General features: G+C 46.9%; 4 non-coding genes and 5 pseudogenes across 4 annotated transcripts; all 9 read right to left on the reverse strand.

The window, feature by feature from the left end:
* On the reverse strand, window positions 1–102 carry LOC142654494 (U2 spliceosomal RNA; annotated as a pseudogene).
* A 1,282-nt stretch (window positions 103–1,384) lies between these two features.
* Window positions 1,385–1,555, reverse strand: LOC142654370 (U2 spliceosomal RNA; annotated as a pseudogene).
* A 6,384-nt stretch (window positions 1,556–7,939) lies between these two features.
* On the reverse strand, window positions 7,940–8,130 carry LOC142653359 (U2 spliceosomal RNA). Its single transcript, XR_012848295.1, has one exon. It is a non-coding gene; the product is annotated as a U2 spliceosomal RNA (small nuclear RNA).
* Window positions 8,131–9,412: 1,282 nt separating this feature from the next.
* Window positions 9,413–9,603, reverse strand: LOC142653360 (U2 spliceosomal RNA). Its single transcript, XR_012848296.1, has one exon. It is a non-coding gene; the product is annotated as a U2 spliceosomal RNA (small nuclear RNA).
* A 1,282-nt stretch (window positions 9,604–10,885) lies between these two features.
* LOC142653771 (U2 spliceosomal RNA) lies at window positions 10,886–11,059 on the reverse strand (annotated as a pseudogene).
* A 5,549-nt stretch (window positions 11,060–16,608) lies between these two features.
* Window positions 16,609–16,710, reverse strand: LOC142654562 (U2 spliceosomal RNA; annotated as a pseudogene).
* Window positions 16,711–17,992: 1,282 nt separating this feature from the next.
* On the reverse strand, window positions 17,993–18,175 carry LOC142654153 (U2 spliceosomal RNA). Its single transcript, XR_012848900.1, has one exon. It is a non-coding gene; the product is annotated as a U2 spliceosomal RNA (small nuclear RNA).
* A 788-nt stretch (window positions 18,176–18,963) lies between these two features.
* Window positions 18,964–19,033, reverse strand: LOC142654682 (U2 spliceosomal RNA; annotated as a pseudogene).
* Window positions 19,034–20,315: 1,282 nt separating this feature from the next.
* LOC142653361 (U2 spliceosomal RNA) lies at window positions 20,316–20,506 on the reverse strand. The gene has a single exon (XR_012848297.1). It is a non-coding gene; the product is annotated as a U2 spliceosomal RNA (small nuclear RNA).
* Window positions 20,507–21,728: the final 1,222 nt, after the last annotated feature.

The raw sequence follows: 21,728 nt of genomic DNA on the forward strand, positions 1-21,728 counted from the left end.
TAGTGTTTATAGCCCCCAGTGGTTCTCCGAGCTATCTATCCTTACAAGGACTGATAAGAACAGATACTACACTTGATCTTAGCCAAAAGGCCGAGAAGCGATAACCCGAGCGGCCCTTGCCTTGCCCGAGCCTGTCCCATACTGCTGTTCACCCCTTGCAGCGATTCAGCCTACTCCTAGGCAATTCCATGGGGCCCTGCAGGCTCACACACATTTACAGCTACTAAGCGGGAGGTGAATAAAGGCCGGAGAGGAAGCCAGACAGGATTTGCTTCTTTTGCTTGCACCACAATGCAGTGCTGAAAGAGGAGGAATCTACATAAAAACGCCTTCCTGGCAACGCCCAAATGCCCTCCTGCCATGCAGATAAACACTGGCAGCGGCAGCAAGTGCATGCCCACAGCCACCCCTTGTTCCTTCACACCTTGTATCAGCTTTAATCCAGTCCTGTGCTGCCTGCTGAGCAGCACTGAACAACACTGCCTGGGCCCAGGCTTTTATCTCTGAGGCAGGCCCCATTATGATGTCAGAAAGCTGGCTCTGGAATCCTGAGGGCTCCACTATGACACGTGCAAAGTTCCGTCTGAACTTTATATAAGACTGTGAGGCTCAGTCAGTCACTCAGTGTTGCCTGAGAGGGCAACACTGCAACAGCCGGCCGCCAGGCTGTCTTTTTTTTGCACATTTATTTGCCTCCAGGAGGCCACAAGAGGGAGACAAGGGACTGCAAAATGGAAAATAGGCATCCACCAACTTTACAGACAACTTCTCTTTGCTCCTACAACCTCCATCCTTGCACAGTTTGTTATTCTTCCAGGTAACATAGTAACAAATCCAAATTGCTGCTCTCTTTGTAGGCAAGCAAGGGTTTGTTGCAACTGCAATTCTTACTTCTTCTTGAAATGTAGGGACGACAGTACATTCCATCACATCCACCTAGTGTACACAGGTAGGTCCATTGTGGCGGGTAGGCGGCTGGCTGCTTTAATGGCTGTTTGCTGTTCCCCTACTCCACTCCACTCCACTATTTGACTGTGGTGCTGCATCAATCAGTGGCTGGCTCAGGTGCAGCTCTTTAACTTACCTAGGAGGGAGGGAGGGAGGGCGGAGAGAAGACAAGGAAGGTGAATGAGCTGTTCCAATGTGAAATGCCGGAAACACAGAAACACAGAAGACACACACACACACACACACAACAAGAGGTGGCAATGTATTCATTAATTGCATTTAATAAATGAGCTCATTATCACACATGACTGTACAAATGCATTGTCCAACAGGTGTTGAAATAATGGGATTAAAAGGGGAGATCCCTTCAGAAAGACAGAAACAATGGCAAAGAGAAAAAACACTTTTGGAATCTGATTTTAGTCAACACATAAGGGAAGGGTGCACCGGTCCTGGAAATACTGCAATACCAGGTCAATGCGTGGAGTGGACAGAGCAAGCTCTATTTCCATCTCCCTGTTCTAAAAATCCATTTAATATATGGTCCCCAGATAGGGGACGTATCAGATATTAAACTGATAAGAACAGATTTTTTTTTTTTTTTTTTTTTTTTTTTTTTTTTTTTTTTTTTTTTTTTTTTTTTTTTTTTTTTTTTTTTTTTTTTTTTTTTTTTTTTTTTTACTCAGATCACAAGTCTCAAAACTTAAAATCACCATCTTTTTCTCTTCACAGATCTCAAGACTCACATCATCATCGTAAAAGGTAAGTATATTTATACATTATTTCCCCCTAAATATCTATTCTACACTCCCATTACAGAATTCCATTTCTTTTGCTTCCATTTTTCTTCTGCTTTCTCTATTCCTAGTTCTTTCTTTTCTTTCCAAAAATAGATAAATAAATAATTTAGGCTTAGACGTATGCAATCATCAACAGTTAAAGCATCCCTTTTAAATAGTAAAATATTCCTGGACCTCCATAGCGCCATTTTAACTGATGCTAAGATCAGCCAAACTATTTGAAACTCATTTTCCCCGATTCCAATTCCATAAAATATCAAGTTAAAATTAAAATAGTTAACTTTACTCACCATGCTCACCAACTTACTTATCTTTTTCCACACTTTTTGTGCAAAATCACAATTCCAGAAAACATGCATTGTGGTTTCATCATCAATACAACCACTTCTAGGACATTGGCTATTCCGATTCAGTCGTCTTTTATATTGGAAATCCTTTGTTGGTAAACAATCCTTTATCATACACCATAATAGATCTTTGTGATCATTAGACAAACAAAGATGGTTAACACATTTCCAAATGTTTTTAACTACCTGGGGAGTAAACCGTTCAATCGGGCTGCAAATGGTTCTACCCTCTAAGACTTTTAATATTTTTTTATGATTAATAAGAACCTCTTTTCCTTCTTCTGCCAGATTGAACTCTCTTATAATTTTCTCTAAGATTAAATAGTACTCTGGAGGCAACCACCTATATGGTCTCTTTAGATCTATATTGATCCATTTATACTTCCTTATGAAAAAACCAAAATTATATATTACAAAGGCTCTCAACTTTGATTCAGGTCCACATAGGATACTAATACACTGTGATAAATACTTACAAAATAAAAACTGTCTAAGATCAGGGAAACCCTTACCACCATTTCCTTTCGATTTATATAACTCTACTCTCCTTACTCTCTCCATTTTTGAACCCCAAAAGAAATTAAAACATACCTTAATAATTCTTTTCATCATAATGTTTGAGGGCATAAAAACAGCAGATACATATAAAATCAGAGGCAATAGAACTTGTTTAATCACTAAGATTTTCCCTTCCATTGATAGGCACCTTAGTTTCCAAAAATCCACCTTCTTTTTAACCCTTTCCAAGAGAGATTCCCAATTTTTTATACTTCCACAGTTTTGTGAGAAATGAATACCTAGAATTTTCATATCTACTACACTTAATAATTTACATTCCCTTTCCAACTTAAGATTCCCTATCAATAAAACCCCTGATTTTTCCCAGTTTATTTTAAAACCAGATGCACCATTAAACCATTCAACTACTCGTAATACCCTATTAAACCCTCTCAAACTTCTAACTAAAACCGTAATGTCATCCATATATGCCACAATTTTAACTCGCTCATTTTTATTCCCTGGTATAAAAACACCATCAATAACTTTATCCCTTCTTATTGCACATAAAAGTGGTTCCACGGCACAAATAAAGAGTATTGGCGACAAAGGACACCCTTGCTTCACTCCACAATTCATTTTAACCTTTTCCGATAAAAAGCCATTCACTGAAATTTTACTGAAACAACTAGAATATAAACTCTTAATACACTTAATAAACATATCAGGACAACCAAGCTTTTTTAAAACCTGAAATAAAAACAAATGGGAAATTCTATCATATGCTTTTTCGAAATCTAATGAGATCAATGCCAAATCCTGATCACGATCTTTAAAATCCCATAATACATCTCTAATCAAGAGTAATGAATCTGTAATTTTTCTCCCTGGCACAGCACATGTCTGATCCTCCTCAATTACCGATGAAATTACTTTTTTCAAACGATTAGCAAATAATTTTGCATAAATTTTATAATCCATGTTTAGTAACGTTATAGGCCTCCAATTCTTTATCATTTCTTTATCCCCTTTCTTAAAAAGTAAAACAATTAACCCTTCAGACCATGATATTGGCATTTTAAAAGAGGATAGCACCCTAAAAATGATATCACAAAAATCCACACCCACCAACTTCCAAAAGACCCTATAGAACTCTATCGGTAAACCATCCAAACCAGGTGTTTTCCCATTTGAAAAGCTATTAACAGTATTATAAATTTCATTTTCAGTAAAATCTTCAGATAAAAGACCTATTTCTTCTTTATTAAAATTTTTATCTAGTTGATTGATAAAGTGGTCCCTTAAAGAACCATCACTCTTTTTTTCAGAAAATAAGTTATCATAAAACTCATGTGCCTTTTTCAATTTACCTTCCAAAACCACCTCTCCCTCCAACTTGTCAATATAATCTCTCTTATTGATGATTTTTTTAAAGAAGAACTTTGAGCATTTTTCATCACATTCCAAAATTTTTACTCTCGAATTAAATATGATTTCCCTTCCTTTTTCATACAAACTTCTATTAATTTGGCTTTTAATGCCTTCAATCTCATCATCCATCATTACACCACTCTTTTTCAAGACATAAAAACACTGGAGTTTCGTATTTAGAGATTCATATAATTCCACTCTCTCTCTCGCCTTTCTTTTACTAATACGAATGAAAAATGTTTTGATCTGAGATTTTGCGAACTCCCACCATTCAAAAACATCCTTAAAACTGCTTTTCCTACACTGCAACTTTTTATAGAATGAACCAAATTCCGATTTTACGTTCTCATCTTCTAATAGTTTTGTATTCAATTTCCAATGTGAAGATTTTTTGCTTTCCATTCTCTCACATTCTAACGTACATTTGATCAATCTATGATCGGAAAAACAGTTAAAATCAGTTTTAAAAGATAACCCTTTAAAATGCTCTGATACAAAAAAATAGTCTATTCTAGACCTAGAGTTTTTCCTACTCCATGTAAATTCATCTTCTTTCTTTTTGCCACATATTTCCCACATATCTTTTAAATTACTTGATGAGAGAATTCCTTTTAGGCATGATACTGAACCATCTTTCTTATTTTCCAGATGGCAGTTAAAGTCTCCTCCAATTATAATAGGGTCCGAACCTGTAAGGAACAACTGCAGAATTTCAAAGAGCTGGATTCTCTTACTCTTCTCTGTGTATCCATACACACAGAAACATTTGATTTTTTTATTAGTCTTCTTCACTTCTATCATCATTATCCTCCCCGGATAAATCTCTTGAATTTTCTCCACTTTCCACTCCTTACTACATAAAAAACCTACTCCATCGCTCTTTTGCTCATTACCTCCTGAAAAAAAGGCTTTTCCTTTCCAATATTTTTTATAGAACTCATAACACATACTTTTCTCTATATTACATTCTTGTAAAAAAATGAAATCATAAGCTTCATTATTAAAAAAGTCATATAAAGCAACTCTCTTTTTTGAATTTTTTAACCCCTGAACATTCAGGGAAGCTATACTGATCATCTTTTAATGACAATTCCAGGGCTATCTCCCCCGCCCTCATCAGTGGTAGAAGGATACTCGTTTATCCTCAAAGCCTCCGAACTAACAGAGCTTAAGGGTGACACGACTTCCAAAATTTCTATCACTCTTCTTTTTTCACCACTAATATTTCCACGTTTCGCCTCTGCTTCATCATCTAAACATCTTTTCAAATTACCTAATGTCGTTTCCATTACCTCTTCAGTAAGGCCCTCCTCTTCCACAGGACTATCTGAAGGGGTTTCCCTCACTACAGTGATACCTTCTGTTTGTCCAGATCCCCCAGCTTCAGATCCCTGGGTTACCACTACTTCAGGTATTTTTTCCACTTTTTCTTTTACTTTTTTCTTTTCCTCTTTTTCCTTCCTAATTTCTTTTTTCTCTTGCCTCTTTTCTTTTCCCTCTCGTCTCTTCTCCTTTCTCTCCTTCTCCTTCCTCTCTTTCTCCGTAGACTCTCTTTCCTCCTCCTGAACCTCCTCCTGAACCTCCTCCTGAACCTCCTCCATTACCTCTTCAACTTGCTGTGGTTCAGGTATTTCTTCCATACGTTTTGGACAATCTGCCTCTTGATGAATACTCATCGGGCAGTCCATACAGCGTTTACAGTTATCATCACTGTGGCCGTATTTCTTGCAACTTCTGCAATAGGGAGGCATCCCTGAAAAAAATAAATATCCTCTACTACGATTTATAAACACCACAGGCGGGGGCCTACAGACTCCTCCTTCTTCCTGTGGATCTTTTTTAAACGTAGCATAATATACTCGCTTTCCATTCCACACTCCGAAATCCGTCATCCCATGTTGCTTTAGGGAGAGTTTTTCACAAAAATTCCAGAGGTATGATTCCACCTCTTGGTCCGTTATAAATGGACTATACATTTGTATGGTTAACAATTTTGCCTGAAATTGAAACAATGGGGCAATTTTTATCCCCTTAAAAACATCTCGCCCCTTATTAGCTTCATAAAGGGTGTATGCCTTTTCGCATAATGCATTTGTTTCCAAAGTCACATCATAAATTCCCCTAGAGAAGAAGGTTTGTATACAAAAGAAGTTCTTCTTCTCCAATTCCATAACCGGTATTAGTATTTTGTCATAAAGGTACCTTAGATTTTTTTCTTGTCGGACTTCTGGGGACACGAAGAACCGAATAGTATCCTTTAAGCCATACTTATCATCAAAGAAGTCAGGCCGATTATCCTGAAATCCTCGCCATTCTCCTGGTGTTCTCCTTCCATAAGCCATATTCCAACGAATTTCTTCTTCCTCCACAGCACGAAAAAAAGCCCTTGAAAAGAGCTCGATCGCCTCCTGATTCCAATGGAAAACACGAAATCCACACGTCCAGCGAAAGAATCCTTCCACGAATAGGTTCCAGATCCTCCAAAGAAAAAGGCACACCAGCTTTCAGCCACCCCTCAATAGCAGCAGTTCGGTCCGAAAACCGAAAAGGCCGAGCAGGTAGGTTTCCACCAGTGCACCTTGCCCTCTGACTTCAACCCACTACAGATCGAAGCCAAAAGGCCGAGAAGCGATAACCCGAGCGGCCCTTGCCTTGCCCGAGCCTGTCCCATACTGCTGTTCACCCCTTGCAGCGATTCAGCCTACTCCTAGGCAATTCCATGGGGCCCTGCAGGCTCACACACATTTACAGCTACTAAGCGGGAGGTGAATAAAGGCCGGAGAGGAAGCCAGACAGGATTTGCTTCTTTTGCTTGCACCACAATGCAGTGCTGAAAGAGGAGGAATCTACATAAAAACGCCTTCCTGGCAACGCCCAAATGCCCTCCTGCCATGCAGATAAACACTGGCAGCGGCAGCAAGTGCATGCCCACAGCCACCCCTTGTTCCTTCACACCTTGTATCAGCTTTAATCCAGTCCTGTGCTGCCTGCTGAGCAGCACTGAACAACACTGCCTGGGCCCAGGCTTTTATCTCTGAGGCAGGCCCCATTATGATGTCAGAAAGCTGGCTCTGGAATCCTGAGGGCTCCACTATGACACGTGCAAAGTTCCGTCTGAACTTTATATAAGACTGTGAGGCTCAGTCAGTCACTCAGTGTTGCCTGAGAGGGCAACACTGCAACAGCCGGCCGCCAGGCTGTCTTTTTTTTGCACATTTATTTGCCTCCAGGAGGCCACAAGAGGGAGACAAGGGACTGCAAAATGGAAAATAGGCATCCACCAACTTTACAGACAACTTCTCTTTGCTCCTACAACCTCCATCCTTGCACAGTTTGTTATTCTTCCAGGTAACATAGTAACAAATCCAAATTGCTGCTCTCTTTGTAGGCAAGCAAGGGTTTGTTGCAACTGCAATTCTTACTTCTTCTTGAAATGTAGGGACGACAGTACATTCCATCACATCCACCTAGTGTACACAGGTAGGTCCATTGTGGCGGGTAGGCGGCTGGCTGCTTTAATGGCTGTTTGCTGTTCCCCTACTCCACTCCACTCCACTATTTGACTGTGGTGCTGCATCAATCAGTGGCTGGCTCAGGTGCAGCTCTTTAACTTACCTAGGAGGGAGGGAGGGAGGGCGGAGAGAAGACAAGGAAGGTGAATGAGCTGTTCCAATGTGAAATGCCGGAAACACAGAAACACAGAAGACACACACACACACACACACAACAAGAGGTGGCAATGTATTCATTAATTGCATTTAATAAATGAGCTCATTATCACACATGACTGTACAAATGCATTGTCCAACAGGTGTTGAAATAATGGGATTAAAAGGGGAGATCCCTTCAGAAAGACAGAAACAATGGCAAAGAGAAAAAACACTTTTGGAATCTGATTTTAGTCAACACATAAGGGAAGGGTGCACCGGTCCTGGAAATACTGCAATACCAGGTCAATGCGTGGAGTGGACAGAGCAAGCTCTATTTCCATCTCCCTGTTCTAAAAATCCATTTAATATATGGTCCCCAGATAGGGGACGTATCAGATATTAAACTGATAAGAACAGATACTACACTTGATCTTAGCCAAAAGGCCGAGAAGCGATAACCCGAGCGGCCCTTGCCTTGCCCGAGCCTGTCCCATACTGCTGTTCACCCCTTGCAGCGATTCAGCCTACTCCTAGGCAATTCCATGGGGCCCTGCAGGCTCACACACATTTACAGCTACTAAGCGGGAGGTGAATAAAGGCCGGAGAGGAAGCCAGACAGGATTTGCTTCTTTTGCTTGCACCACAATGCAGTGCTGAAAGAGGAGGAATCTACATAAAAACGCCTTCCTGGCAACGCCCAAATGCCCTCCTGCCATGCAGATAAACACTGGCAGCGGCAGCAAGTGCATGCCCACAGCCACCCCTTGTTCCTTCACACCTTGTATCAGCTTTAATCCAGTCCTGTGCTGCCTGCTGAGCAGCACTGAACAACACTGCCTGGGCCCAGGCTTTTATCTCTGAGGCAGGCCCCATTATGATGTCAGAAAGCTGGCTCTGGAATCCTGAGGGCTCCACTATGACACGTGCAAAGTTCCGTCTGAACTTTATATAAGACTGTGAGGCTCAGTCAGTCACTCAGTGTTGCCTGAGAGGGCAACACTGCAACAGCCGGCCGCCAGGCTGTCTTTTTTTTGCACATTTATTTGCCTCCAGGAGGCCACAAGAGGGAGACAAGGGACTGCAAAATGGAAAATAGGCATCCACCAACTTTACAGACAACTTCTCTTTGCTCCTACAACCTCCATCCTTGCACAGTTTGTTATTCTTCCAGGTAACATAGTAACAAATCCAAATTGCTGCTCTCTTTGTAGGCAAGCAAGGGTTTGTTGCAACTGCAATTCTTACTTCTTCTTGAAATGTAGGGACGACAGTACATTCCATCACATCCACCTAGTGTACACAGGTAGGTCCATTGTGGCGGGTAGGCGGCTGGCTGCTTTAATGGCTGTTTGCTGTTCCCCTACTCCACTCCACTCCACTATTTGACTGTGGTGCTGCATCAATCAGTGGCTGGCTCAGGTGCAGCTCTTTAACTTACCTAGGAGGGAGGGAGGGAGGGCGGAGAGAAGACAAGGAAGGTGAATGAGCTGTTCCAATGTGAAATGCCGGAAACACAGAAACACAGAAGACACACACACACACACACACAACAAGAGGTGGCAATGTATTCATTAATTGCATTTAATAAATGAGCTCATTATCACACATGACTGTACAAATGCATTGTCCAACAGGTGTTGAAATAATGGGATTAAAAGGGGAGATCCCTTCAGAAAGACAGAAACAATGGCAAAGAGAAAAAACACTTTTGGAATCTGATTTTAGTCAACACATAAGGGAAGGGTGCACCGGTCCTGGAAATACTGCAATACCAGGTCAATGCGTGGAGTGGACAGAGCAAGCTCTATTTCCATCTCCCTGTTCTAAAAATCCATTTAATATATGGTCCCCAGATAGGGGACGTATCAGATATTAAACTGATAAGAACAGATACTACACTTGATCTTAGCCAAAAGGCCGAGAAGCGATAACCCGAGCGGCCCTTGCCTTGCCCGAGCCTGTCCCATACTGCTGTTCACCCCTTGCAGCGATTCAGCCTACTCCTAGGCAATTCCATGGGGCCCTGCAGGCTCACACACATTTACAGCTACTAAGCGGGAGGTGAATAAAGGCCGGAGAGGAAGCCAGACAGGATTTGCTTCTTTTGCTTGCACCACAATGCAGTGCTGAAAGAGGAGGAATCTACATAAAAACGCCTTCCTGGCAACGCCCAAATGCCCTCCTGCCATGCAGATAAACACTGGCAGCGGCAGCAAGTGCATGCCCACAGCCACCCCTTGTTCCTTCACACCTTGTATCAGCTTTAATCCAGTCCTGTGCTGCCTGCTGAGCAGCACTGAACAACACTGCCTGGGCCCAGGCTTTTATCTCTGAGGCAGGCCCCATTATGATGTCAGAAAGCTGGCTCTGGAATCCTGAGGGCTCCACTATGACACGTGCAAAGTTCCGTCTGAACTTTATATAAGACTGTGAGGCTCAGTCAGTCACTCAGTGTTGCCTGAGAGGGCAACACTGCAACAGCCGGCCGCCAGGCTGTCTTTTTTTTGCACATTTATTTGCCTCCAGGAGGCCACAAGAGGGAGACAAGGGACTGCAAAATGGAAAATAGGCATCCACCAACTTTACAGACAACTTCTCTTTGCTCCTACAACCTCCATCCTTGCACAGTTTGTTATTCTTCCAGGTAACATAGTAACAAATCCAAATTGCTGCTCTCTTTGTAGGCAAGCAAGGGTTTGTTGCAACTGCAATTCTTACTTCTTCTTGAAATGTAGGGACGACAGTACATTCCATCACATCCACCTAGTGTACACAGGTAGGTCCATTGTGGCGGGTAGGCGGCTGGCTGCTTTAATGGCTGTTTGCTGTTCCCCTACTCCACTCCACTCCACTATTTGACTGTGGTGCTGCATCAATCAGTGGCTGGCTCAGGTGCAGCTCTTTAACTTACCTAGGAGGGAGGGAGGGAGGGCGGAGAGAAGACAAGGAAGGTGAATGAGCTGTTCCAATGTGAAATGCCGGAAACACAGAAACACAGAAGACACACACACACACACACACAACAAGAGGTGGCAATGTATTCATTAATTGCATTTAATAAATGAGCTCATTATCACACATGACTGTACAAATGCATTGTCCAACAGGTGTTGAAATAATGGGATTAAAAGGGGAGATCCCTTCAGAAAGACAGAAACAATGGCAAAGAGAAAAAACACTTTTGGAATCTGATTTTAGTCAACACATAAGGGAAGGGTGCACCGGTCCTGGAAATACTGCAATACCAGGTCAATGCGTGGAGTGGACAGAGCAAGCTCTATTTCCATCTCCCTGTTCTAAAAATCCATTTAATATATGGTCCCCAGATAGGGGACGTATCAGATATTAAACTGATAAGAACAGATTTTTGATTGAAAAATGCTTTATTGACAATCAATCGTCATCATACAAACATTACTGCGACGCAGCGCAAGCCATGAAGCAGCAAATAATAAATAATAACAGTCGTCAAACATAACATGACAGTATAATACACAGTACAGGCTAGCCTATGCTATACATTACACCACATGCTACACTAACATTCTTGCATTCACTAAAGCCAAACAACAAAGCATTACAGACAAGTGATGGGATAGGGGAGTGGGTAGGAGGGGGTAGGGAAGGGGGAAATCACAGGCCCGAAGCTTTATTGAAAGACAACACACAAGAAGGGAGAGTGGGGGGAAGGGGAGTATCAGTCCTCTTCCTCATCGACGTCCGGGCTGTCCCAGGTGGAATAGTCTCTGAGCAGGCTGTGGATCAGCCTGCGGCAGTCCTGGACGGACACACTCTCTCTCCGCAAAATCAGACGGTTTCTGGCAAACCATATAGCGTCCTTAAAGCAGTTCATAAGGCGCCAGGCTTCCTGGATTGCTCCATCCGTGGTATTCCCAGGAAATAGTCCATAAAGTACCGAGCGGTACGACAGTCTGTTCCTGGGTACTGAGTCCTTGAGTTCATGTTCCAAGGCTTTCAACAGACCCTGTGCAAAGGGGCACTGCCAGAAAATGTGCAAAGATGTTTCCTCCGTGAAGGGGCACCTGGGGCAGTACCGGGTCTTGCACAGGTTGCGGGCATGCATGAATGACCTAAGAGGCAGTCCTCCCTGGATGGCCATCCATGAAATGTCCTTGTGCCCGTTGGTCAACCTGCCAGATGACACGTTAGTCCAAACAGTCTCCAACGTGTCGGCATGAAGCCCTGGAACAAACTCCCGTGAGTCCTTTGCTCTGATGTGCTTGTGGATCGTCTTAGGTTTCCACAAGTCGGGCTTAAGACCCTCCAGTTGATGCTCCCTCACAAACCGGACAACATCTCCGTAGAACCAGGGAGCGTGCCAGTTGTAAGGGAAGGAGCTGTCCCACTTGTCCCAGCCAAAACCTCGCCAGAGGGGAAGGAGGAAGTAGCGGGACATGGCCTTGCCCGCAGAGCCGTTTGCTGTCCTCAGAGTCCTACGAACACAGTCACATGCAAAAGCGATCCGCAGCAGAGTGGGAATGTCGGGTATACCCTTCCCACCTTTGCGGGGCTCCTTGTACATAACAGTCCGCTTTACTCTGTCCATTTTCGAGCCCCAGATGAAGCGAAACACAGTCCTGGTAATGGCCCTCGAGACCGTTGCAAGAGGGGGCCATGCCTGTGCAGTGTATTGTAGCACAGGCAAGACTTCGTTACGCAGGACCATTGCTTTGCCCTCAATAGTGAGTTGTCTGAGGCTCCACAGTCCGATCCTTTGGTTGACTTTGGCCAAGCGTTCTTCCCACGACTTTAGGGCTGCACCTTCCTTACCGAACCAGACTCCCAGAATTTTGATGAAGTCCGGCTTGATAGTAAAAGGGAAGGAGGCAGGAGAAGGCAGGTACCACTTTCCGAAGAGCATGGCTTCCGACTTCCCGCAGTTGACTTTTGCCCCTGAAGCGCGTCCGAACTCCTCGCAGGTCTGGACGAGTGCAGTCACCGAACTCTGGTCAGCGCAGAAGACGGTCACGTCGTCCATGTACAGCGAGCATTTGACCTCGAAGTGTCCTGGACCTGGTGCGGTGATCCCTCTGATCTCTCCATTCTGCCGGATAGCCTCTGCGAAGAGCTCTATAACACAAACAAAAAGGAGAGGTGAAAGAGGACAGCCTTGTCTAACCCCAGATGATACAGGAAAGGGGTCAGTCTTCCAGCCGTTCACCAGCACCGAGCTGTAAATGTCGCAATACATCAGGTTAACATACAAACAGAACAACCTGCCAAGCCGCAGCCTACGCAGAGCCTTACCCATGAATTCGTGAGAGACCCGGTCAAAAGCCTTCTCCTGATCCAGACTGACCAGGGCCGCGTGTGTACGGCGGCTTTGCATGTAATGCACCGTGTCCCTCACCAGGGCAAGACTGTCGGCCACCCTACGGCCAGGAATGCCGCAGGTTTGGTCCGATCCGATGATCTGTCCGATGACAACCTTCAGTCTGTTGGTCAATACTTTGGCGAGGATCTTGTAGTCCACGTTCAGGAGAGAGATGGGACGCCAGTTTTTCAGGTCACATCTCTCCCCCTTCCGCTTATACAAGATCGTGATCATGCCTTCTCTCAAGGACGGTGGCATTCTACCCTCCACCACCATCTCCTCATAGAGCTCCAGCAGGTCCGGACAGATCAAGTCCCCCAGCGCTACATAGAGCTCTGCTGGGAGACCATCACTGCCCGGGGTCCTGCCGGGTCTGAAGGATTTAGCGGCAGAGAGCAGTTCCTCCACCGTCAGGGGTACGTCCATAGCCTCCGTACCTGCAGGATCAAGATGATTAGTGATACCTGACAGGAATTTATCGGCGGCTTCGGGGTCAGTGGTTTTCCGGGAGTAGAGGCTTCGGTAGTAGTCTGTGACGACTCCCATCACCTCCTTCTTCCCAGAATGCATGTTTCCGGTCTCATCTCGGAGTTCCTTCAGGGGCGTGTGGCCGGCATGGAGTTTCCTGAAAAAGAACGAGTTACATTTCTCACCCTTCTCCAGGTTCTCCACCTTGGAACGAAAGACAATTCGCTTGGATTCCTCCTCAAAGTGCCCTTTCAGGCCCTTTTTGGCTTCCTCCAGCTCCTTCCTGACGTCCCAGCCGCATTGAAGGAGGTCTTGCAGGGATCGCAGCTGACGCTGCATCTCTCTGAAGTCTCTCTTCCTCTCACACGCCTGTTGGCGACTTTTTGCCTGAAAGAAACAACGAAATTCAACTTTAACATATTCCCACCAGTCACAGGTTTTGTCAAAGAAAACTTTATCATTCCTCCAAACAATATAGGCGTCTCTAAGTTCCGCCAGTACCTCCTCTCTTTCCAGCAGGGCACAATTCAGCTTCCAGGAGCCAGGGCCGGGAGGAAAACCGTGGCCGATGGCACCCTGGAAGAGAATGGCCCTGTGGTCAGAGAAGAAGCAGGGGACCATGGAGTGCCCATGCTGCTTGACTGCCCGGGAGGTGAACACAAAGTCAATCCGAGAACGAAGTGAGCCATCGGGTCGGCTCCATGAATAGTTCACAGAGCCGATCCCCATGGAGCCCACAACGTCCTGCAAGGATGCTTCGGTTACCATCTCGATAAGCAGTTTGGAACTGACATCCAGCTTGATTGAAGTGCCGGAACTTCGTCCATCCTCTTCGATGGGGCAGTTGAAGTCCCCGGCCATCACCACTGCCCTAGTGGTGGCGAGCTGGGTCCGCAGGGTCTGGAATAGTTCCAGGCGCTCAGCCTTCATAGGGGGGGCGTACACGTTGATGAGCCTAATCGGCTCTCCCGCCCAGGAACCGTCTACGACCAACAAGCGGCCGCAGGCGAGCTCCTGGACAGAGTCAACAGTAAATACGCCTCCCCTAATCAGGATGGCAACCCCTGCAGACTTACAGTCGCCCCCACCAGACCAGTAGGACGGGCCATGGGTCCACTGCCTGGCCAGATGATGGTATGACCTGGAAGAGGGGAGAGTACATTCCTGCAGCATAAATACATCACTCGACTGCTTGGAAAGAAAAGTTAGCACCATCTGACATCTAGTCCTATCTCTAACACTCCTCACATTGAGGCTAAAGATGTTAAGTTTAGCAGCCATGGGGGAGAATAAAGAAGGTTAGTGCAAACGATACACCTTAGTTACCAGTCCGGTCGGGCGGATCCTCCTCGCCTGGCGGGTCCGAAAGATCCAGCAGGCCCTCTGACAGAAATTGTTCCAGGATTGTAGCCACCTGGATGTCTGTTGTGAAGTCGATGACCTCAGGTTCAGACACGAGTTCCTCCACCATCTGCTCCATTTCCTCCTGCTGCGCAAGGGAGTCTTCGCAGATTTCCACGACTTGTCGCTTTGAGGACTCAGCCGCTGGGCTGTCCCTCACCTTTCTCTTCCTCTGGATGGCACCTGAGGAGACAAGAGGGGGAAAATCCTCCAGGGAGAGGACTCCAGCAGCTGGAGGGGAAGATGTTAGTGCTGCTGGAGCTGGGGAGAAGGGAGGCTGGGTTGGGAGAGGTGCAGGTGACAGGACCACTGAGATGGGTGGGTAGGAGAAGGTGAGAGCCTCAGTGGGGGTGACAGGGGTTGGGGACGGGGGGGTGGGGAGGGCCGGGCGAGGGAGGGTGGGAAGGGTAGGGCGAGGGAGGGCCGGGAGGCGGGGGGGAGGGACTGTCGTCTTCTTACCATCCTTCTTATTCCCGGTCTTCTGCGCCGCTGGAGCTCTGGTTGGGGCGGGGTTCCCTCTGGCCGGAGCTTTCGCCGCTACAGTTGCCCAGGATCGATCCCTCTTCGGGCAGTCCTTGTAAGAGTGGGCTGCTTGTCCGCAGAGGTTGCACATTGTCCGTTTCGGGCAGTCTTTGGTCTCGTGTCCTGTTACCCGGCAGTTCTTGCAGGCGTCCTCCTTGCAGTCCTTCACCGAATGACCCTTCTTGCTGCATCTCCTGCAGATCTGCGGCATGTCCGGGTAGTAGATGAGGCCGTAGGAGTTGCCCAGCGAGAATGACTGGGGCAGGTGCTGGAGGCCGTCTTCCGCGCTCGAATCCTTGTTCAGTCGGACGATTACCGACCACTTGCCAGTCCAGAAGCCGAGTCCGTTCAGGATGTGGGTGGGTTCCCTCACCACTGTGCAGAACCGCTTCAGGAGCGTGGTGATGTCTTTGCCGGGGGTGTGTGGGTTCCGCATTGAGACCGTCACCCGCCTTTCCTCTCTTTGGACAGGGCAGTTGCCCACAAAGCGAGAGAAAGGGGATTCAGGCCTCGCCGCTTTCACCATCTCCCAGTACCTTCTGCAGATGTTGATCGAAGCAAAGGTCACGAAGAACATCCCGGTCATGAAGGCCTGGATGCTGATGGTCTCCGGCTTAGCGAAGCCCTGGTCCAGGAGCATCTTCTGGCAGAACACTTCTTCCGTCATGTCCGGCACTCTCCCGTCCACCTCCTTCAGCTTCAGGGCCACCGTCTGCTTCATCCAGGGCTCCAGGGTTGGAGCAGCCTGGTTCGGCTTCCTGGTGGCCTGTTGGCTTGAGGAGGCTTCAGGAGGAGATGTCCTGGCCTGGGTCGGCTCACCTGGTCCATCAGCCTTCTTCTTCTGGGTGGCAGGGTTGCTGGTTGAGGCCATGGCTTCTTCCAGCTGTTCCTGTCGCTTGGGGAGGATCTTCGATAGCTCTTTCCCGAAGGGGGCGGAGCTATGCAAATCTTCTCCTTGCTGGCCGAGGTTCTTCCACGAAATTTCTTCCGCAGCGGTTCCTCGTCGAGCTTCTTCTTCTGCGGCCGAGCTTCTTCGAAGATCCCCTTCAGCAGCGGCTCTTCTCCGAAGTTCTCCTTCTTCTTCCCGGCAGCGATCTCCCGGAGCTTCTTCCCCGATGGCGGCTTCTCCCTTCTGGATCGTCGTCTTCGCTGGTTCTTCTCCGCAGTTCGTCGCCGGCTTCGTCTGGAACGCTCTTGGATCGCTAAGCTAGTGTTTATAGCCCCCAGTGGTTCTCCGAGCTATCTATCCTTACAAGGACTGATAAAAACAGATACTACACTTGATCTTAGCCAAAAGGCCGAGAAGCGATAACCCGAGCGGCCCTTGCCTTGCCCGAGCCTGTCCCATACTGCTGTTCACCCCTTGCAGCGATTCAGCCTACTCCTAGGCAATTCCATGGGGCCCTGCAGGCTCACACACATTTACAGCTACTAAGCGGGAGGTGAATAAAGGCCGGAGAGGAAGCCAGACAGGATTTGCTTCTTTTGCTTGCACCACAATGCAGTGCTGAAAGAGGAGGAATCTACATAAAAACGCCTTCCTGGCAACGCCCAAATGCCCTCCTGCCATGCAGATAAACACTGGCAGCGGCAGCAAGTGCATGCCCACAGCCACCCCTTGTTCCTTCACACCTTGTATCAGCTTTAATCCAGTCCTGTGCTGCCTGCTGAGCAGCACTGAACAACACTGCCTGGGCCCAGGCTTTTATCTCTGAGGCAGGCCCCATTATGATGTCAGAAAGCTGGCTCTGGAATCCTGAGGGCTCCACTATGACACGTGCAAAGTTCCGTCTGAACTTTATATAAGACTGTGAGGCTCAGTCAGTCACTCAGTGTTGCCTGAGAGGGCAACACTGCAACAGCCGGCCGCCAGGCTGTCTTTTTTTTGCACATTTATTTGCCTCCAGGAGGCCACAAGAGGGAGACAAGGGACTGCAAAATGGAAAATAGGCATCCACCAACTTTACAGACAACTTCTCTTTGCTCCTACAACCTCCATCCTTGCACAGTTTGTTATTCTTCCAGGTAACATAGTAACAAATCCAAATTGCTGCTCTCTTTGTAGGCAAGCAAGGGTTTGTTGCAACTGCAATTCTTACTTCTTCTTGAAATGTAGGGACGACAGTACATTCCATCACATCCACCTAGTGTACACAGGTAGGTCCATTGTGGCGGGTAGGCGGCTGGCTGCTTTAATGGCTGTTTGCTGTTCCCCTACTCCACTCCACTCCACTATTTGACTGTGGTGCTGCATCAATCAGTGGCTGGCTCAGGTGCAGCTCTTTAACTTACCTAGGAGGGAGGGAGGGAGGGCGGAGAGAAGACAAGGAAGGTGAATGAGCTGTTCCAATGTGAAATGCCGGAAACACAGAAACACAGAAGACACACACACACACACACACAACAAGAGGTGGCAATGTATTCATTAATTGCATTTAATAAATGAGCTCATTATCACACATGACTGTACAAATGCATTGTCCAACAGGTGTTGAAATAATGGGATTAAAAGGGGAGATCCCTTCAGAAAGACAGAAACAATGGCAAAGAGAAAAAACACTTTTGGAATCTGATTTTAGTCAACACATAAGGGAAGGGTGCACCGGTCCTGGAAATACTGCAATACCAGGTCAATGCGTGGAGTGGACAGAGCAAGCTCTATTTCCATCTCCCTGTTCTAAAAATCCATTTAATATATGGTCCCCAGATAGGGGACGTATCAGATATTAAACTGATAAGAACAGATTTTTTTTTTTTTTTTATTGAAAGCCCGAGTCGTGCTTTCTATCACCCAAGTGCATAAAAAGTGCAGAGGTGCCACACAAAAAGTGCACAAGGATGCGGTCTATCGCAGCCCTTCTCTTAAAAGAGAGAGGCCCCGCATAACCATTCCCTGACCCTCCAAACCATAGGCCTAGAGGATCAAGGATCGATGGTCCCCCCTCGCCGAAGCTTAGGGAGACCCAAACACACTCCTAGGCTTCTACCTGGGCTGCCACCCCAGTGTCCACCTAGGAGCCTGCATCCTAGTTGCACCTCCCCTCCGAAGAAGGGAGGCCGGGTTGCAGGGGAAAAAGGAACCAGAAGGCCACACATTTTCCCCCTAGACCTCAGGAGGGTCCCAAAAGGGCACCGCATCCCAAAATCCTTGTGACAAACGTGACAAACACACAGTGAAAAACAAAATTAAATAAGTGGATGTGCGCTGTGATACAGCCTGGACATCCGCCAGGTATAAAAAAATTCCTCATCTCCCAGCCAGAAGGCCGGGAGAATAAAGGTGTGTGCTCATATAGCGTGAAAGAGAGTGCGTGCAAGTGTGCCTTCACTCAGTGGGATCCCACCCCCAGTGAGTTAGGGCACCCCAGGGTCACCAGCCCTGGGGCACATAGCAACTCGGGCTTCCAAACTACCCGGCCTAATGACCTCGATCCGGCGGTCGCCTGGTCACCTACAAATGGTACCTTTAAACCAAATGCGTACACCAGAGCGATGACCGTTGTGGTTCCCTGCCCTCACCTCGGCGTTCTGTCATCCCCCTACGATGGCCCACGTACCACCGGCAGGGATGATTACTAACCTCAGCTTGAGCAGGTACTACACTTGATCTTAGCCAAAAGGCCGAGAAGCGATAACCCGAGCGGCCCTTGCCTTGCCCGAGCCTGTCCCATACTGCTGTTCACCCCTTGCAGCGATTCAGCCTACTCCTAGGCAATTCCATGGGGCCCTGCAGGCTCACACACATTTACAGCTACTAAGCGGGAGGTGAATAAAGGCCGGAGAGGAAGCCAGACAGGATTTGCTTCTTTTGCTTGCACCACAATGCAGTGCTGAAAGAGGAGGAATCTACATAAAAACGCCTTCCTGGCAACGCCCAAATGCCCTCCTGCCATGCAGATAAACACTGGCAGCGGCAGCAAGTGCATGCCCACAGCCACCCCTTGTTCCTTCACACCTTGTATCAGCTTTAATCCAGTCCTGTGCTGCCTGCTGAGCAGCACTGAACAACACTGCCTGGGCCCAGGCTTTTATCTCTGAGGCAGGCCCCATTATGATGTCAGAAAGCTGGCTCTGGAATCCTGAGGGCTCCACTATGACACGTGCAAAGTTCCGTCTGAACTTTATATAAGACTGTGAGGCTCAGTCAGTCACTCAGTGTTGCCTGAGAGGGCAACACTGCAACAGCCGGCCGCCAGGCTGTCTTTTTTTTGCACATTTATTTGCCTCCAGGAGGCCACAAGAGGGAGACAAGGGACTGCAAAATGGAAAATAGGCATCCACCAACTTTACAGACAACTTCTCTTTGCTCCTACAACCTCCATCCTTGCACAGTTTGTTATTCTTCCAGGTAACATAGTAACAAATCCAAATTGCTGCTCTCTTTGTAGGCAAGCAAGGGTTTGTTGCAACTGCAATTCTTACTTCTTCTTGAAATGTAGGGACGACAGTACATTCCATCACATCCACCTAGTGTACACAGGTAGGTCCATTGTGGCGGGTAGGCGGCTGGCTGCTTTAATGGCTGTTTGCTGTTCCCCTACTCCACTCCACTCCACTATTTGACTGTGGTGCTGCATCAATCAGTGGCTGGCTCAGGTGCAGCTCTTTAACTTACCTAGGAGGGAGGGAGGGAGGGCGGAGAGAAGACAAGGAAGGTGAATGAGCTGTTCCAATGTGAAATGCCGGAAACACAGAAACACAGAAGACACACACACACACACACACAACAAGAGGTGGCAATGTATTCATTAATTGCATTTAATAAATGAGCTCATTATCACACATGACTGTACAAATGCATTGTCCAACAGGTGTTGAAATAATGGGATTAAAAGGGGAGATCCCTTCAGAAAGACAGAAACAATGGCAAAGAGAAAAAACACTTTTGGAATCTGATTTTAGTCAACACATAAGGGAAGGGTGCACCGGTCCTGGAAATACTGCAATACCAGGTCAATGCGTGGAGTGGACAGAGCAAGCTCTATTTCCATCTCCCTGTTCTAAAAATCCATTTAATATATGGTCCCCAGATAGGGGACGTATCAGATATTAAACTGATAAGAACAGATACTACACTTGATCTTAGCCAAAAGGCCGAGAAGCGATAACCCGAGCGGCCCTTGCCTTGCCCGAGCCTGTCCCATACTGCTGTTCACCCCTTGCAGCGATTCAGCCTACTCCTAGGCAATTCCATGGGGCCCTGCAGGCTCACACACATTTACAGCTACTAAGCGGGAGGTGAATAAAGGCCGGAGAGGAAGCCAGACAGGATTTGCTTCTTTTGCTTGCACCACAATGCAGTGCTGAAAGAGGAGGAATCTACATAAAAACGCCTTCCTGGCAACGCCCAAATGCCCTCCTGCCATGCAGATAAACACTGGCAGCGGCAGCAAGTGCATGCCCACAGCCACCCCTTGTTCCTTCACACCTTGTATCAGCTTTAATCCAGTCCTGTGCTGCCTGCTGAGCAGCACTGAACAACACTGCCTGGGCCCAGGCTTTTATCTCTGAGGCAGGCCCCATTATGATGTCAGAAAGCTGGCTCTGGAATCCTGAGGGCTCCACTATGACACGTGCAAAGTTCCGTCTGAACTTTATATAAGACTGTGAGGCTCAGTCAGTCACTCAGTGTTGCCTGAGAGGGCAACACTGCAACAGCCGGCCGCCAGGCTGTCTTTTTTTTGCACATTTATTTGCCTCCAGGAGGCCACAAGAGGGAGACAAGGGACTGCAAAATGGAAAATAGGCATCCACCAACTTTACAGACAACTTCTCTTTGCTCCTACAACCTCCATCCTTGCACAGTTTGTTATTCTTCCAGGTAACATAGTAACAAATCCAAATTGCTGCTCTCTTTGTAGGCAAGCAAGGGTTTGTTGCAACTGCAATTCTTACTTCTTCTTGAAATGTAGGGACGACAGTACATTCCATCACATCCACCTAGTGTACACAGGTAGGTCCATTGTGGCGGGTAGGCGGCTGGCTGCTTTAATGGCTGTTTGCTGTTCCCCTACTCCACTCCACTCCACTATTTGACTGTGGTGCTGCATCAATCAGTGGCTGGCTCAGGTGCAGCTCTTTAACTTACCTAGGAGGGAGGGAGGGAGGGCGGAGAGAAGACAAGGAAGGTGAATGAGCTGTTCCAATGTGAAATGCCGGAAACACAGAAACACAGAAGACACACACACACACACACACAACAAGAGGTGGCAATGTATTCATTAATTGCATTTAATAAATGAGCTCATTATCACACATGACTGTACAAATGCATTGTCCAACAGGTGTTGAAATAATGGGATTAAAAGGGGAGATCCCTTCAGAAAGA

Source organism: Rhinoderma darwinii, chromosome 5 (genome assembly GCF_050947455.1).
Source record: "Rhinoderma darwinii isolate aRhiDar2 chromosome 5, aRhiDar2.hap1, whole genome shotgun sequence".
NCBI lineage: Eukaryota > Metazoa > Chordata > Amphibia > Anura > Rhinodermatidae > Rhinoderma > Rhinoderma darwinii.